The sequence below is a fragment of the Pipistrellus kuhlii genome, unplaced genomic scaffold (assembly GCF_014108245.1).
Source record: "Pipistrellus kuhlii isolate mPipKuh1 unplaced genomic scaffold, mPipKuh1.p scaffold_m20_p_3, whole genome shotgun sequence".
NCBI classification, from domain to species: Eukaryota; Metazoa; Chordata; class Mammalia; order Chiroptera; family Vespertilionidae; genus Pipistrellus; species Pipistrellus kuhlii.
The window spans coordinates 35694439-35711531 of NW_023425529.1; the positions used below are offsets into that span (position 1 = coordinate 35694439).

At 35.2% G+C, this 17093-nt stretch overlaps 1 protein-coding gene across 2 annotated transcripts in view; it reads left to right on the plus strand.

The window, feature by feature from the left end:
• CNTN1 (contactin 1) overlaps positions 1-17093 on the plus strand; it is a 270443-nt gene that overhangs the window by 242729 nt on the left and 10621 nt on the right. The gene's annotated exons all lie outside the window — the stretch shown is intronic.

Genomic DNA, 17093 nt, shown 5'->3' on the forward strand with positions numbered 1-17093 from the left:
ATGGTACCTATCTAGAATTTTTAATAATTTGTATTTATTTGTATTAAATTGTTTAAATTATCTTATAGTAAGAAAAGCATGATAATACAAATGGAAATTTTAGATTTTCTTAAAAATTTAAAAATTTAAAAAATTTTCATTTTAACTTTTTTTTAATTTAGATATCATGTCATTTTATAAAATTTGGAAATTACAAAAATACATTGCTAGGTTAATGTTCATATGAGTTATGCTGTCCATTCATTCATTCAACAAATATTCATCAATTGCCCACAATGCATAGGCACAGTTTACATACATAAAATGTGCTACCACTTATATATTTACACATTTCTTCGAGTCCAGATGATAATTTAAAATTTTTTCTGAGCTGCTTATTTTATCTTCCTTTAGTCCATTCTCTACGCAGCAGCTGGAGAGAGTCAAATCATATTACTCTCAGAAAGAAATGATACAGAATAAAATCTAAATTTCTAACTGTGGCCTAGTGTGCCCTATATCATCAGGCCCCATCAAAATCTCTCACCTCAAGTAAATAATTTCTCCCTTGCTCCATTAACCTTCTTTCTCTGATTGAGCATACCAACATTATTCTACCTTGAAGCATCTGTGCTTGTTCTTGCTGCTGTCTGGAATTCTCTGATCATGGCATGGCAGGCTCATTCTTGTCATTTTTATTTGTGCCCAGACATCGCCTCCTCCAAGAATTATGTGGCCTTCAATGTAAGATCACCCCCTACTCTAATTTTTTGTCATATTGCATCACTGTTTTATGTTCTTCATAACATGTATTACTATTTAAAATTCTCTTATTCATGGGTACTTATATTGCTGACAGTTTTGAATGAAGAAATTGTTACTTGAATGTAAGCTCTATGGGAACAAGCTCCTTTTGTACTTGGTTTAATCTTTGAATCCCCAGAACCTAGGGTACAGATCTGACACAGAACAGGGTTTTAACAAACAATGTTTGAGTAAACTTAGATTTTTTTATAGAGTAGAATTTAGTTTAAAATAACTTGGGCAACTTACACTATTTTTCAGCTATCTAGAATGTTAGATGCACTTCCCTTAGATTCATGATTTATATTGTGCCATGGGCTAATCCACAAGCTTGGTTCTTACAGAGAGTAAGACGTAATGTGAGAGATAATACAGAAAATTTATTGGCCATGGTTATCTTTTACCCCACTTCTCTCTGACCTGAGCACTATTATCTGCTGTCTTAATAAATTATTCCCTAGGAGATGTTTATAGCTCACATCAAGGCATGTGTTACACTGCAAATGTTTCATCATTAGCATGCTATCTCTAATAAGTTCTATAATTCCTGTTAATAAGTTTTTGTTTTTATACATCGTTGTGAGCCTAATTATCAATAAGAAAAATGTGGAGATAGCCAAAGTATTTTGATTATAAATTTTAATACACTAATTGACTTGTTACAAATTTACTACAAATTTTGCAATACAGATTGATGAATATTCTTGGTCATAAATATCCACAGAGAAACATCTATTTTAGTATTTGTGTACGTTTGTGCACATTTTGAACCTTTATATTCCTTATGGACATTTTAGTCAAATTAAAGGGAGACTTTTAAGGACATTTTAGCATCTGGACTTGAGCAAGAAGTAGTCAACAGAAACCTTCAATGTAGAAAAAAACATGAAAAGATATTTGTACTTGAAAATCACTTTGGTGATTGTGGAAAGTATATATGTAGGGGAGCAAGATGTAAGGAGATGAACTACAAGGTTATTATCATAGAATGATTAAAGATGATGATGGTCTGGCCTGGAAAGAGGGCAGTGGCAAAGTCTCTGGTGGGTTCTACAAAAGCAAGACATCTTACCATTTGATTTAAAGTTCCCATATATTCATTTTGTTGACTTTATGTCTTCTAATAAATCTGTAATTTATCCTGATGTTACCACAGATGATGGAGTCTAAACATTTAGCCTACTATTTTTGGTAACTCCAAACTATTAAGTTAAACTATATAACCAAAGCCACTGACTTAAGCACTGATGAAAAACATATTTCGTGTTTTCCCTTTGTCCTCTTCTGCCCAGTAGCAGAAGTGGAAGGGCTAGGAAACCTTTTTTTTTTTTTTTTTTTTTTTTTTTTAGCTAGAAGAGATAGATTTTTAATTCTATTACTCACATGTTCTTCTCTCCAGTGCCTAAGTAGAACAGTATAAAGAAAACAAGAAGGTGTTCAAAATGGTTTATTTTTAATTTCTATGTTATTAGATTAAAATGCAACATTAACATAGCTAATTTTTCAAATATCTCCTCTGAAGGAATTTTCAAAAACCAAAATTGTTTTTGAGTTTATAATATTGTACACTAGCTGAGATAGATGATTAATAGGTAGGTAGGTAGATAGATAGATTAATATACATAGTAGTCTTAGGTAGGAACTAACCATACCACAAAAGTGGAGTACCTATTTGGCATAAGTAAAACTTCTCCTGCAAAAATGATTAACCCGAATATCACTGCAATGTTGCCTTGTGACTGGGCAGGGGGGAGAAGGCAATGGGAAGAAGCTTAGGGTGGTAACAATGTTTTTCCTTGCCTGGCTGGTAAGTATACAGGTAAGCTGTTGTTCTTATTATTTTAAATTATATTTTTAAATATGCTAACTTGCATGATTTATTTCCAACTTGTAAAAGTTAAAAGAGAATTTAAAAAGCGAAGGGCTAAAGGAAGGTATTGAATTTGGCATTTGAAAGGTCTGTCTTAGTTTGCTAGGGCTGTCATAACAAAGTACCACAGACTGGATGGTTGAAATAACTGAAATTTATTTTTTCACAATTCTGGATGCTGGAAGTCTGAGGTCAAGTTGTCAGCAGGTTTCACTTCTTCTGTGGCCTCTCTCTTTGGCTTGGAGCTGGCTATCTTCTTTACGTATCTTCATGTGGTGTTTCCTTTGTGTATATCTATGGCCTAATTTCCCCTTCCTATAAGAACACCAGTCATGTTGGATTAGAGCCCACCCTAATGATCTCATTTTAACTAAAGACTCTCTTTCTATATCCAGTCATTCTAATATATTGGGCATTAAGGTTTCAACACATGAATTTTTGAGAGGACAAAATTCAGTTCAGAGCTCCTTGGTAATTTAAACAGAAAAATGTCCATAAAATAGTGGAGTTAAAAGTTTTATTTCTTTAGGCTAACCTCATGGAACTTAAATTCTAAAGGAAGGAGGCAAAATCAGTTAATCATTTTTGTAATGATGTAATGATGCAATATTTTGTCTGATAGGAACAATAGCTGAGGGTAACTGAAGAAAGTGATAGAGTAAAGCAGAGGAAGGTGTCTAAGGAGTGATGGAAAAGGACTAGGTAGGGCCCATGTTTTTAATAAGAGTGGCAGCAAAAGCCTGCTCTGATGAGATAACAGTGGAAAAGAGAATTCAATGAAGTGAAGGAATGGTCCATATAGTTTACTTGAAGGAAGAGTTATTCCTACTAGAACAAATGCTAGATGCATGCTTAAATGTTCAAGAAACAGCTGGGTGACCAGTGTGACTGGGGCTGAGTAAGCAATGCGGAGAGTGGATACAATGAGGCTGGAGAGGTAGATGGGACCTGAATCTTAACAAGGTTTTTATACGTCTTGGTTAAGGACTTTGGAGTTTTCTTTAAATAGGATGAGAAGCCATCCATCAAAACAGCTTAGGGTAGGAAGTGACATGATCAGGTTTATATTTTATAAGTGTTAATAGAAGCCCGGTACATGAAATCCGTACACAGGGGGGAGGAGGGGATTGTGTGTCCCTCAGCCCAGACTGCACTCTTTCCACTCTGGAACCCCTCGAGAGATGTCCGACTGCCATTGGACATCCCTCTCACAATCCAGGACTACTGGCTCCAAACCGCTCCCCTACCTGCCTGCCTGATTGCCCCTAACTGCTTCTGCCTGCCAGCCTGATCACCTCCTAACCACTCCTGGGCTAGCCTGATGAATGCCTAACTGCTCCCCTACAGGCCTGATTGCCCATAACTGACCTCCCCTGCAGGCTCGATCACCCCTTATTGCCATCCCTGCCAGCCTGGTCGCTGCTAACTGTCCTCCCCTGCAGGCCTGTTTACCCTCCCCCAAACAGTCCTCCCCTGCAGGCTTAGTCACCCCCAAACTGCCCTCCCTTGCAGGTCTGGTCTCTCCCAATAGCCCTCCCCTGCTGGCCTGATCACCCACAACTGCCCTTTTCTGCAGGCTATCTTGTGGCTGTCATCTTGTGTCCACATGGGAGCAGCCATCTTTTACCACATGGGGGCTGTCATCTTGTGTGTTGAAGTGATGGTCAATTTTCATATTACTCTTTTATTAGATAGGATACTAGTTTTTCTTTGAAATAAAGTAGGAATCGGTGATAGCCAATTAAAAGATGAAGTCAGCTTTGACTATTGTGGTCACAGTAGAAGAAATAAAAAGTATTTATAGTCAGAATTTATTTGGAAGATGATCCAATAATGTTTTCTGATAATTTCATAAGGGATGTGAAAAGGTATTTTGCATAACTTGAAGAATTTAGATTGTCCAACAGAATCATCTTTTAAAATGGCCAACAGAAATATCTACCTTAACAGAATCATCTACTGAAAATAGATTATTTGAAAATAAAAGTTAGGAGTTCAAATTTTGGCATGCTAGTTCATGCTATATCTAAGTGAAGCCAGGTGGAGATAGATTTTTTTAAAATTATCTAGCAAAACTGAAAAACCAGTTAAGGTCAGATAAGAAATTGTCAGAGAACCAGTTGGCATAATTATATAGCTATCTGCATCACATACCAGCCTGAGTACAGAAATGGAGATAGCAGATGGTTGTTAGTGCCCAAAGTTGGCAAATTACATCATTAATAGAGTAGGAAAGAAGGATTCATTATTTCTAGTTAAAGAATAATTTAAATCGATGAGCATTGTGTATGTATTAGAATATTTTCAGCTGTCAATAACAAGCTCTCAATTCAGAATTGCCTGAGAGATAGGTGGCCTTAGACCTTAGTGAAATCAGTGTCAAAAATATAATCAAGGATCAGTTTCCCCCCCTTTCTTTACTTGGGAAGGCTCATAATCAGCTTCATTCTCAGATTTGTCATTTTTGTGGTTGCAAGATGGCTGCAGCAATGCTAGTAATTATTGCATACAGACCCAATACTGTCCTAGGAAGTTCTATTTTAAAATTTCCCAGGAGGCTCTCAGGAAATCTTTCCCATATTGTCCAGAATTGGGTCACAAGTCTATCCCTGAACTACTAAAATGGCATTTCTATGGTTATTCATGGTGATCAAGATTTACTGCTGAGCTGGGGGTGGGAAAGCCTCCCTTGAGAAGTGAACATATGAACAACAACAACAAAACACACACACACACACACACACACACACAAAAGTGCTCTCTCTCTCTTTGCCTTCAACACCCCCATAATGTAAATAAATGTTGGTACACTTAGAGTTGTGCAGGAGCTTCTTATACTATCTCATATATTTTTATTCTTTTTTTCTTTTTGTTCTTCTGATTGGGTGTTTTTTGCTTCCTTATATTCCATATCATCGATTAGATTCTAGGAATCATCTACACTACTGTTGGATCCCTGTAAATTTTGCTTTATTTCAGTTAGTATATGCTTAATTTCTGACTGGTTCTTTTTCATATCTTTAAAATTCTCACTAAGGCCCTTGAAAGTCTCACTAAGTCCTTTGAAGCTCTAATTAAAATCCTTGATCAACTGTATAATCATTTTTTTTTTAACTCTCTATCTGTTTGTTTTCTTTCATTCCATTTAGGCTCCCCCCAACCCCCCGGACATTTCTTCTGTTCATTCATTTGTGTCATGTTCCTTTGTCTCTGCATTTTGGATGTTTCCCTGTGTTTGTTTCTATGTGTTAGGTAGAGCTGCTATGTCTCCTGGAATTGGTCAAGTGGCCTTGTGTTGTAGGTGTCCTGTAGGGCCAGGGGCTCAACCTCCCCAGTCACCCGAACTGGGAACTCTAGCTGCACCCTGAGTGGGCTGTATGCACAGTCTTGTTGTAGTTGAGCCTTTATTGCTGTTGGCGTCACTTCAAGTATGCCAACACTCACATTATGGGGGTACCAGGAGGAGAAGAGAGAGAGCAAGATATTGAAAATCTATTTGAAGAAATCATGATAGAAAACTTCCCCTATCTGGTGAAAGAAATAGACTTACAAGTCCAGGAACCACAGATAGTCTCAAATAAAAGGAACCCAAGAGGTCCACATCAAGACACATCATAATTAAAATGCCAAAGTTTAAAGATAAAGAGAAAATATTGAAAGCAGCAAGAGAAACACAGTTAGTTACCTACAAGGGCATGCCCATAAGACTATCAACTGATTTTTTAACAGAAACTTTGTAGACCATAAGGGACTGGCAAGAAATAAAAATATAAATAAATAAATAAATAAATAAAGCTAGAGTTCATCATTATTACATGAAAAATTGAAGGATATTCTTTAAGAAGAGGAAGAAGAAGAAGGAGGAGGAAGAGGAAAAGGAGGAGGAGGAGGAGGAAGAGAGGGAAAAGAGGAGGAGGAGGAGGAAGAAGAGAAGAGGAGGAGGAGGAAGAAGAAAATTAAAAATATGCCCAGTAAATTGACAATGAATACATATCAATCAATAATTAATTCTAAAAATCAAAATAAATGAATAAAATAGACTGATGCATAAAATATTGTAGAACCAGAGGCATGGAAACATGGAACAGATTGACTAATCTCAGAGGGAAGTGGGGAGGGGAGGCAGGAAGAGATTAACCAAAGATCTTATATGCATATATGCATTACCTATGGACACAGACAATAGGGTGGTGAAGGCCTGGGGCAAAACTGGAACCAGGTGGAGGGGGTGGATGAGAGGAAATGGGGGACATCTGTAATGCTCTCAATAATAAATATTTTTAATGGAAAGTTATTAGCAAGGAAGCAGATATAAAAAGATTTCTTAATATTCAAAATTAAATGATGAGGTATAATAAATAAGGATGAATGCAGGGAAGGGAATAAGAAAAAAAAACAAGGTTAAAAAGCAGTTTAATAAGAATGTGCAATAAGAGGGATAAAGAGTTATAGGAAAAATACAAAGTCGGCTTCAGTAGCAGAAAATTTAGGCAGGATTATTTATTTTTTTATTTAAGTAACAGGAGACAGTAAATGTTGATCCTGATATTAAAACAAGGATTTATGACATTGAACAAGTTAGAGTTCCAAGGGTTATATCAATAAGTTAAATTGAGAGAACTTTGATCCAAAGTCAGTAAACAGAGTTCATCCAGAGAGAAGGTAGGTAGATAGATGATACATGGTAGATGACAGATAGATGATGATAGATAGATAGATAGATAGATAGATAGATAGATAGATAGATAGATAGATACTAGAGGCCTGGTGTATGAAATTTGTGCACTTGAGGGGGGTGAGGGGTGTCCCTCAGCCCAGCCTGCATCCTTTTACAGTTTGGAAGCCCTCAGGGAATGTCTGGCTGATGGCTTAGGCCTGCTCCCTAAGTGAAATGAGCCTAAGCTGGCAGTCAGACATCCTTAGCATTGTCATGGAGGTGGGAGAGGCTCCCTCCACTGCTGCTGTTCTCGCCAGCGATGAGCCCAGTTCAGGGCTTTTGGATGAGTGATCGCGCACTGACCACCAGGGGGCAGCGTCTGCGTTGAGTGTTGCTCCCTGGTGGTCAGTGTGTGTCATAGTGACCAGTCGTTCTGCTGTTTGGTCAATTTGCACATTAGCCTTTTATTATATAGGATAACATTACTACTGTTAAAGAATATTTAAGTAGGAAATTGGAATGTATAAGAAACAGTTCTTAATGCCATAAAGAAATTATAAACTTTTTGCTTTGTTTTATATTTTAGATTAGCTACTTCACAATACTCAGATGACTGAGACACCTTTCCCCTCAAGAACTACATTTGATGGTCTTTTCTAAATTTAGAAAGTAATACTAATAGGGCAGAAGATGGAAAAATATTTCTAATGGGACTAAAATTAGAACCTAGCATGAGAAGGGATTCCCATATATAATAAGTCTTTGGAAAATCGGGTTATAAATAAAGGAATTTATCATTTGTGAAGATGTAATTGTATTGAAGAAGTTTAGAAACTGTTCTTAAGAGAAATATCTTGATTCAGAGATGGGTTTTATTTTGCTGAATTTGGGGGGTATCAGCAAAATTCCAGATTTACTAAATAGTAATTTATTTCAACTTGTTTGCATATATCAAGCTTTGTAGAATGGCATTATATAGTTTCAACAAATTGTATGATGGGTCATAATATTTTGTATTAATAAATTGATCATGAAAAAATGGGTAATACTGTGCAAGGCATACCTTATAGGTATAATTTTAATTATTAGTAAACTCAATTTTGCATTTTTATAAATGTTGGTATATGGTAACAAAAATTACATAAATATATCATATCCATCTATTCTGTATACTAATGGGATTTTAAATATTTTATGATCCTGAGGAAGGAATATTTATATGTACCTCTCCACAAACCATGAGATATCACTTAATATTGTCCCCTGATATAAGAATAACAAATAAATTAGTTAAAATAATTCTATTATCTTGAATTGTTACGTACATCAACCATCAAAACACTGTTTCAAAATTAATTTTCCTTTGAAACATTATAGGCTATTTTGAAACTTGTAACCCTCTCAGGAAAATATAAAGACAATTGTTTGTGCTGAGAGAGTTGGGTTTTAAATTTTCTCTCCTGTGGTTTGACACTTACCCACTGTAACATAAATTTGAAACTATTTAGAAAAGAAAATGATTTTGTCATGGTTAAAAATAAAACCCTGGAAATTTCTCACAAATAGATCTGGAAACCTTTAATGTTATAGTGAGAGGGAATATAAAACACTTAAACTGGAAAGTGATATATCAACATATTAAAATGGTCCATTTGATACTACATTAGGGACCAACATTAGTGATTTATGAAGGAATGTTTAGGTCTCAAAATACTTCCCATAGTTGGGCAAGGCTAGAAGCCAGGCCCCTTGATGGATTATTCACAGTTTGAAAGCAATGCAATGGCGTGAACGACATTCCAGAGTCACTTTTTTACAGACACCTTCTGCAAAATGAGCCAGACCAAGAGCAAATAAATCATTTAGAACATATTCCAAGAATATGACTTTATCCAGCCAATATTCATTCTTCTATAACCTACCACTCCAAGCCCTATATAACTGACTTTCATCTCTAAAGCAAATCACCAGGCTTGGTCACAGGGCCATAAAGCAGGAAGAGAGAAGGGTGTTATAAATTACAGAGAACTAGCTCAACAAGACTCCTAACCCATAAGAGATACCTCAAAGTCCAGATGTGCCTGGAAGTTGTGAATTCTTTGGATATCAACATCTGTGTAGATGATCTACCAATACCCTGGCCTCTTAATTCCTCTTTCCTAATGATCCTAATTTATAGGGTAACTAATGCTCTCTGCCCTGCCTCAGCCAGCCACTCAGGATCACAGTCTAGACAGAGTTTCAAGACTTGAGTATAAACTGAAACTTGAGAATCCCTGACACTTACATGAGAAAAGAAAAATTAAAATTTTCTCTAATTTCTAACTGAAACGGATTATTTTCTTCAAATCCAAATTTAAGTAACAAATCATCATCTCCAATTACAATCACAAATGTTCTCATATACTAGTAGTTAGCTGTTGCAATATCACTTAAAAAATATGATATTTATTAGTCCTAATCTTATATTTTATTATTTAATGTGCTAATAAGTAAGTCATTTTAAGGTGTTAATAAACATATTTACTTTGTTAATTTACTTTTGATATTATATTGAAATATATATGTATTTCAATGTAATCTATTTACTTTTAACTCTACATATTGTATTTTATGTATGTGAAAGCATTATTTTTAGTTTCTCAGATTCACAGACTGTGCCAATGCATCTATAATAGACAAAGAGAGGTAAGAATCCTGGCAAAAATTACATTACTAATCACTATAAAAAATTAAAATTTTCATTTCAAGTATTCTATTTTCATATACTGACTTTTACCTTTCCAGTTTATTCCTTTAGATCTCCTCCTAACAGTTTCTCCATTCTCCCCTACCCAGATCTACCATTGATCCTATCCCATTGATTTTTCCAATATCCTGCAAAATTTGACTCTTCTAATCAAAATGACTCTAATATTCCTATGCATTTGTATATATTTGTATTATTTAAATGCCTTACTTACTTAGCATAAGTATAGTCTATTTTTTAGATATAGAATGGAAATAAGTGTTAACCTTTAAGAGTAATAAGTTATAAATAAATTATTACCTCCTATTATTGTGAGTAGTACATGATGAATAAGGTTTTACTCACTATTATTGTGAGAAATAAATAAATTAATTAAAAACCTGTTTTTACATACCTTAATCTTTTGCCACCCAATTTCAAATGAAAGCATGATTGCAAAAGATAATACTCTATACCAGTGTTTCTTAACATTTATTTCATTATTGTCTTCAAAAAAACCCCACAACATCTTACTTCTTTTTTTCCTAGCACTGCAGCACCTATGGAATTTTAATACCATGAATGTGCTGCATGTCTGTTTATGCTCTGTAGCCCTTTGGAGATGCAAAGCCATTATAATATCTTACATTTAGATTTTTTCACCCATAAAAAAAAACATTTCACCTCCATGGAGGCCATATTGCACCTTGGAGAATGCATACTCTATATACCTACATATCCCTTTCATCCCAGTCCCTGGAGATACAATCAATTTTATGAATTGATCAATCCAAAACTTCATTGAGTTGTGTTTTTAAAAGACATTGTTTTGCATCTTATAGAATGAATGTTATTAAGTTGTAGTTTAGCATTATGTTATTGACTTATACTGAGGAGCATTATATAAAAGGGTCCAGAAACAAAAAACAATTACATCAAATCTACTGTCATATTATTTCATAATTGTTGAGGGTAGGTTTTGCTGTACAATATAGTGCTCTTCTTTTAAGGAACTTTGGTTGGCAATCTTCTCAGGTAGGGCTAGAGGAGTGCATAAGCTGGGCCACACTAATAAATAAATGTTTGAATAAAATAATTCAATAGTTAATATTAAATTCATATTCTTGAAATGGACTCTATTTGATAGACATTATTTAATAGAAATCTTATTAGAGGAAGGATGAGAAAGAGGACAACTCTGTCCAATTTCTAGAAAAATTCATCTTCTCATCACTACCACCGTCCCAACATACACACACACACACACACACACACTCAAGAAAGTAAAATACATAAATAAATCTCATTTCTTATGTAGGCAGCTTAGATATTACTTATTAGAGCAGATGTAATAAAAATCTTATTCTTTATACATACACAGTCTAACTAGGTTATCAACATCTTCCTATCTATATGTGAATATAGATACAATACTTTTTAAATGTGCCTGGAACAACAGAGACACTTAATATTAGTAATATTAGTGGTAACATTAGTTGATGTTGATGTTGCTATCTATATATATAAAAGCCAAGTGACCAGTTGCTTTATCGTGAACTTCGGCCCAAGTCAGCCTCCCCCACCTCAATTGGGGGTGGGGCTGGCTGGCTAACCTCCCGAGTTCCCTCCCCCCAGCCATCCTGGCCCTGATAGGCTTCAATCAGGCAGTCTGGCCCTACCCCACTAGTGCATGAATTTGTGCACCAGGCCTCTAGTTTTAGTATAATTATCTTTTAGCATTGTCTCAATTTTTTTTTTCTGTTAATCTTCACCTGAGGATATTTTTCCATTGATTTTTAGAGAGACGGGAAAGGATGGGGAGAGACACAGAGAGATAAACATCAATGTGAGAGAGACACACTGATTAGTTGCCTCCCACACGCACCTCCTAACAGAGCCAAGGATCCAGCCTGCAACCAAACCCAGGACCCTTCAGTCCTCAGGCCAATGCTCTATCCACTGAGCCAAACCAACTAGGGCTCAATTTTCCTAAACTTCTCTTTACTCTCAATTTTCTTCTTTTTTCCTTTTTCATAATTTATCTTTGGAAACTATCGCAAAGCCTTTTTTAAATAATATAAATCTTTACTTACATAATTATGTAAATATATATTATTCTCCAAAGAACCTGGCAAAGCATTTTGACTCAATATTTATTTTTTTATTAAACTATCAAAGAAAAAAACATTATCTAGAAATAATACCGGTGTGTTAAAATGTCTCACGAAGACTTAGATCATAAATATTTTAACAAGAAGAATAAGACACATATATCAGATTTCCAATATATGCTTTATGATTAAAACCTAAGCTAAAAATGCTCCTTAAAATATATAAAGTTATAAAGATTGTATTCTAAAATGTGAGAGCCAATAAAATCTAAATGTTAAAAATGAAGAAAAACTAAAAAGTGATAATATATTTAGTATGACAATATTCATGGCAAATGGATAGCTGGCATATGTGATTCTAAGATTGCGAAGAGATTGTAATCCAAGGAGAAACCTAAAACATAAAGCAAATTAACTTAAGAGAAAGATTAAAAATATGAAATATTGCATGCTCTTTACTATTATACGATTATTTGATATTATATAATACTTTTTAATATCACTATTTTTTCTGGAAGAAGACTTATTTTACTAAAATTTGAGATACATAAAATTAGTAACAAATTATGCTAGAAACTGCAGCAATAATTTTGGGAGAAGAATAAAGCATAGGGTACTGATAATAGTAAATTCAGTATTATAAATATTTCATAGGGCAGATTTGATTGTAAGTATTTCCTTATAAACCAAGTAAGAATTTTTGGCAATGCCTACTATTCTAGAATATATATTTTTCCTGTAACATGATATGTATAAGGCAAAGTTAGCTAAAAAAAAAAAAAAAAAAAAAAAAAAAAAAAAAAAAAGTATGGAAAATCCCAGTGAGAATATGATTTGAGACAGTTTATAAGAGGAAAATGTATCTGAGTCAAATATAAAAAATATTTAAAGCACCAATTTATAGTCAAATTAAACTATTATCTAAGTATGTCCTCTTAAAGGAATAGCCTCATTTTTCTGGTCCAGGATTATATTCTAAACATACAACAGGCCACAATCACTATAGGAAACAAGAAAGGTGGCAAATCTTACACTTTCATTAGCAGAATTTTCACAAGAGAACAAAAAAAAAATAGTAAAGGTTTTGTGTGCTGCTAATTTCTCTTGTCGAATTCTATGTTCTTTTTGATCTGTATTATAAAATCCATCTATGGCTAGCAAAGTGTTTCTCAGAATATAAAATATCAATTAAAGACCATGTTTGTTCACATTTATGAATTGAAAGCTTTAGTAGATGTTGGTTAGATGGGATGATTATTTCATTTTGAGCCTACAACACATGGGGGACAATAGGGGAAACTAATTTCTCATGCTACTTTTTCTCGGGAATCATATTTCTGGGACATGCATAGAGAAAGGGCAATCAGGGATAGATCTATGGCAGAAGGAAAAAATCCAAATGAGTGAAAGAAATGAAAACAGATTTTGAACATTAGTTCAACTCATTCCACAAAAATATCCTGAGTGCCAAACATATGTCAAGTAAGTCTTGGTCCTTACAAGTCTGAAGGTGAATAAAAACATAGTCTCTTGTTAAAGAAGCCCTAACCTCACTGGGGATTAAGAAAAGCAAAGAAAATATTTGTGGCACATATGTTAAGTGTTGTGGAAGCAAGCATTGAGGAGGAAATAATTGTTTCAAAGGATGATCGTTCTGATGAATTTTGTGAGATCAGCAGTAATTTTCAAGGCATAAAAGGGAATGGGAGGGCATTCCAGTCTCAGGAAATCAATGGGAACTCTGGGAATACATACAAATGGCATCTCAATCAGGAATGGCAACTGATTCTGGGAAGTAGGATCCAACAAAGAACAGTAGGAAGATATAGTTGGAGTGTAGGTTATAGCCAATCTGTGAGAGGGGGGAATTGAATTTGTGGTTTTCATTTTTTCCTTCATATTATACTATTTCTTGTGTTTGAGCAGGAGGTGATGAGGTCCTGAATTACTAAAGCAGAAGCAGTAGAGGGAGTGGAATAGGGCAGTTCTAGGTTCATATTGGAGATCAAATCAATTGTACTTGGTGACCAAGTTTGGTATACTGCAAGTGAGGGAGAAAAGGCATTTTTGAAAACGACTCTGCATTTTCTGTTGTAAATGACTAAGTAAAAAGCAACATCATTAGCTGAGCTAAGTAATGCACAAGCATGGGCAAATTTTATAAAAGTAGGATAGGAAACAGGAATGCAGACGAAGAGAAAAGTAGTTTTGTGCTCTTTCTAAGTTCTATAATATTTCTCGCAATGCCTATGTTATTTTGAACATTTTAGCATATCATCATCAATTAGCATAAAATACACTGTCAAGAGACAGGAGACACAAGTTTTGAGGAGAGAAAAGTGAATGACTCCCAAAATATAATAATGGAATAACTAGAAGACTGGAGCTACTGGTAGAAATAGAGATTTTGAAAGAATTTTAGTGTCCATTCACTTTTTGGGAATTTGACTTACTCAATATAAACAAAAATGGTTTCTTAAAGAATTTCTCAGAATTCCTGGTAGTTAGCAAGGAGTAACTACTCTCTTGATTTTTAAAAAAAATAAACTTCGTGCAGAAATGATGAAAGCCAATCTTATTCCACTTATTCGAACCCACGAAGAATTTGCAAATAACTTAAAACTTCAGGGTTTACCACCATGAAAACGAGATTAAGAATGAGCCCTCTCATTGGGAAAGAAATTCTGAAAACTATATCAACAGAACCAAAAGGACATTCCTTGCAAATACCGTACAAAGTGATTGGACTTATTTTATATCTCCTGAATGAGAAGCTAAACAAGCACGGACTCAGAAGTTCTTTAGAAAAATGAGAATTGTGTTCCAGTCAGTAACTCCTTACACACTTCAGACCATTGTTAAAACAGCTGAGAAATCGTTTCTCTCGTAGAAGCAAAAGAGAAGGCATTCATCTGGTTATGATCTGCTTAATCGTTGTAGAGATTCCATGAATTCAGACAGTTTCTTATAAGAAATTTATATGCATCTGGAGACACACTGAGACACCAACTAATCCTTGTTGACAGATGGATGGCACTGGGTCCTGCAGCAAGGCCCCAGGGTCTGACAAACAAATGAGTTCAGGAACGCAGTAGGAAGAAAAATCTTAAATACCTAAGCACTGCCTCAAACAGGTGAGTCACTCATTTGTTAGAACCCCAAAGCAAAGATTAATCAAGAAAGATCAAACAGGACTTTCCTCCCAATTTTACCCCAGGAAAGCATCCAAGGTAGCTGTGCCTCTGAATCACCACGTGAACCCAGCGAGGGGCCAGGATCCTTAGCTCTTATAGTTACGGAAGTATTTGGATACAGACAGTAATTTCCAACTCTCTACTCATTGTGTTAAGGAAGATTGGGTTATTGCATCCTCTAACCGTATTTACAGTAAGAGATATTAATGAAGCATCCATGGAGTAGAAAAAAAAAATAGCTCTGGGCTTAGAATCAGGTTTGAATTCAGTACCCACTTTTGCCTTGTTCTAGGTGGGGAAATTTGAGCCATAGAACCCTCATCTGCAAATGAGGATAACAATAGTACATGCTTCAACTGTATGCTATAAGAATGAAACAAAATAATAAGTTACAAACTTCCCTGAACAGAGCAGGCAACTAATAAATGATAAAAACAATTCATTAAACAGATATTTGCTGATGACATGGTATGGGCCAGACTGTCTAGAAAACTTGTGAGTACTTTAAGTACTTAAAAAATCTCCTTCTTCCATGGCTGGTTTAGCTCAGTGGTTACAGCATCAGCCTATGGACCTAAGGGTCAAGGATTTGATTCCTGGTCAAGGGCATGTACCTTGTTTGCAGGTTTATTCCCAGCCCCTGTTGGGGCACAATCTGGAGGCAATCAAACTATGTGTTTATCTTACATTGATGTCTTTGTCTCTCTCTCTCTCTCTCTCTCTCTCTCTCTCTCTCTCTCTCTCTCTCTCTCTCTCTTTTTCTTTCAACCCTTCCCCCTACCTCCACCCTTTCTAAAAATAAATGAGAAAAAAATATCCTCACTTCTCCAGTGAGAAAAAAAAAAATCTCCTTTTTATTATTCTCACGTGATTATATTTGCATATTTAAATTTTAGAATTTTCTTCATCATTAAAGATTTTTTTTAAAAAGAGAAGCAGAGATAAAATTTAAATTGGAGTTAATCTGCATCTACACTTTGATAAAACCCAAAACCAAAATGGAAATCACCCCCAAGCAGGCCAGCCACTCAATGGCTACTGCTAACTAGAGCCCCACAAGGATCCACATGAGTTGGATGCAACTTTCACTTCGGAGCTCATAGCACTGATTGACAGAGGCATCCCCATAGCTCTCATCTTCTTAAATGTTCTAAGGACATTTAAAGGGCAAGATACCTATTTTTTTCTAGAACTAGGAATGATTTCTCTAACAAAGATTGATACTAGAAATAGGCAGACAAATGTATGTCTAACTAAAAAATGTCACCTTTCCTATGATTTTAGGGATGCTGATGCAAAAAAGATTCTCTATGAACAAATAGTTACAATGTTCAACTGCCTGATAAGTAGGCCCCTCTGGTTCCATTGTCTCACCTAGAAATAAACATTGTGCCCACCATGACCTTGAACCTGGGTATTAAAATCAGAAAAAAGTTGTTTATTCAAATTTATGTAAAACAACTGAGATGGACTCAGTGGGCTTTGTGGGAAGACATAAAAAGCCTACTTCTCTTCATTTGAATTTCTTTTGATTAGGTATAATAAATTTAGGAAAATTGACTGTCATGACCAATTAGTTTTATTCTTACTCTTTATTGTCAGTACCCTGAAATACCAGCTGAGACAAGGCTATCAAATGAGCCAGTGTGTCCCTGGGAGGGGTGGGGAAGGTGCAGGGAAGAGTCCTTTTTCATCCCTAAGTGAACCCAATGGGCTATGTATCTGTAGCCCCCAAATTTCCAGAAAGTCT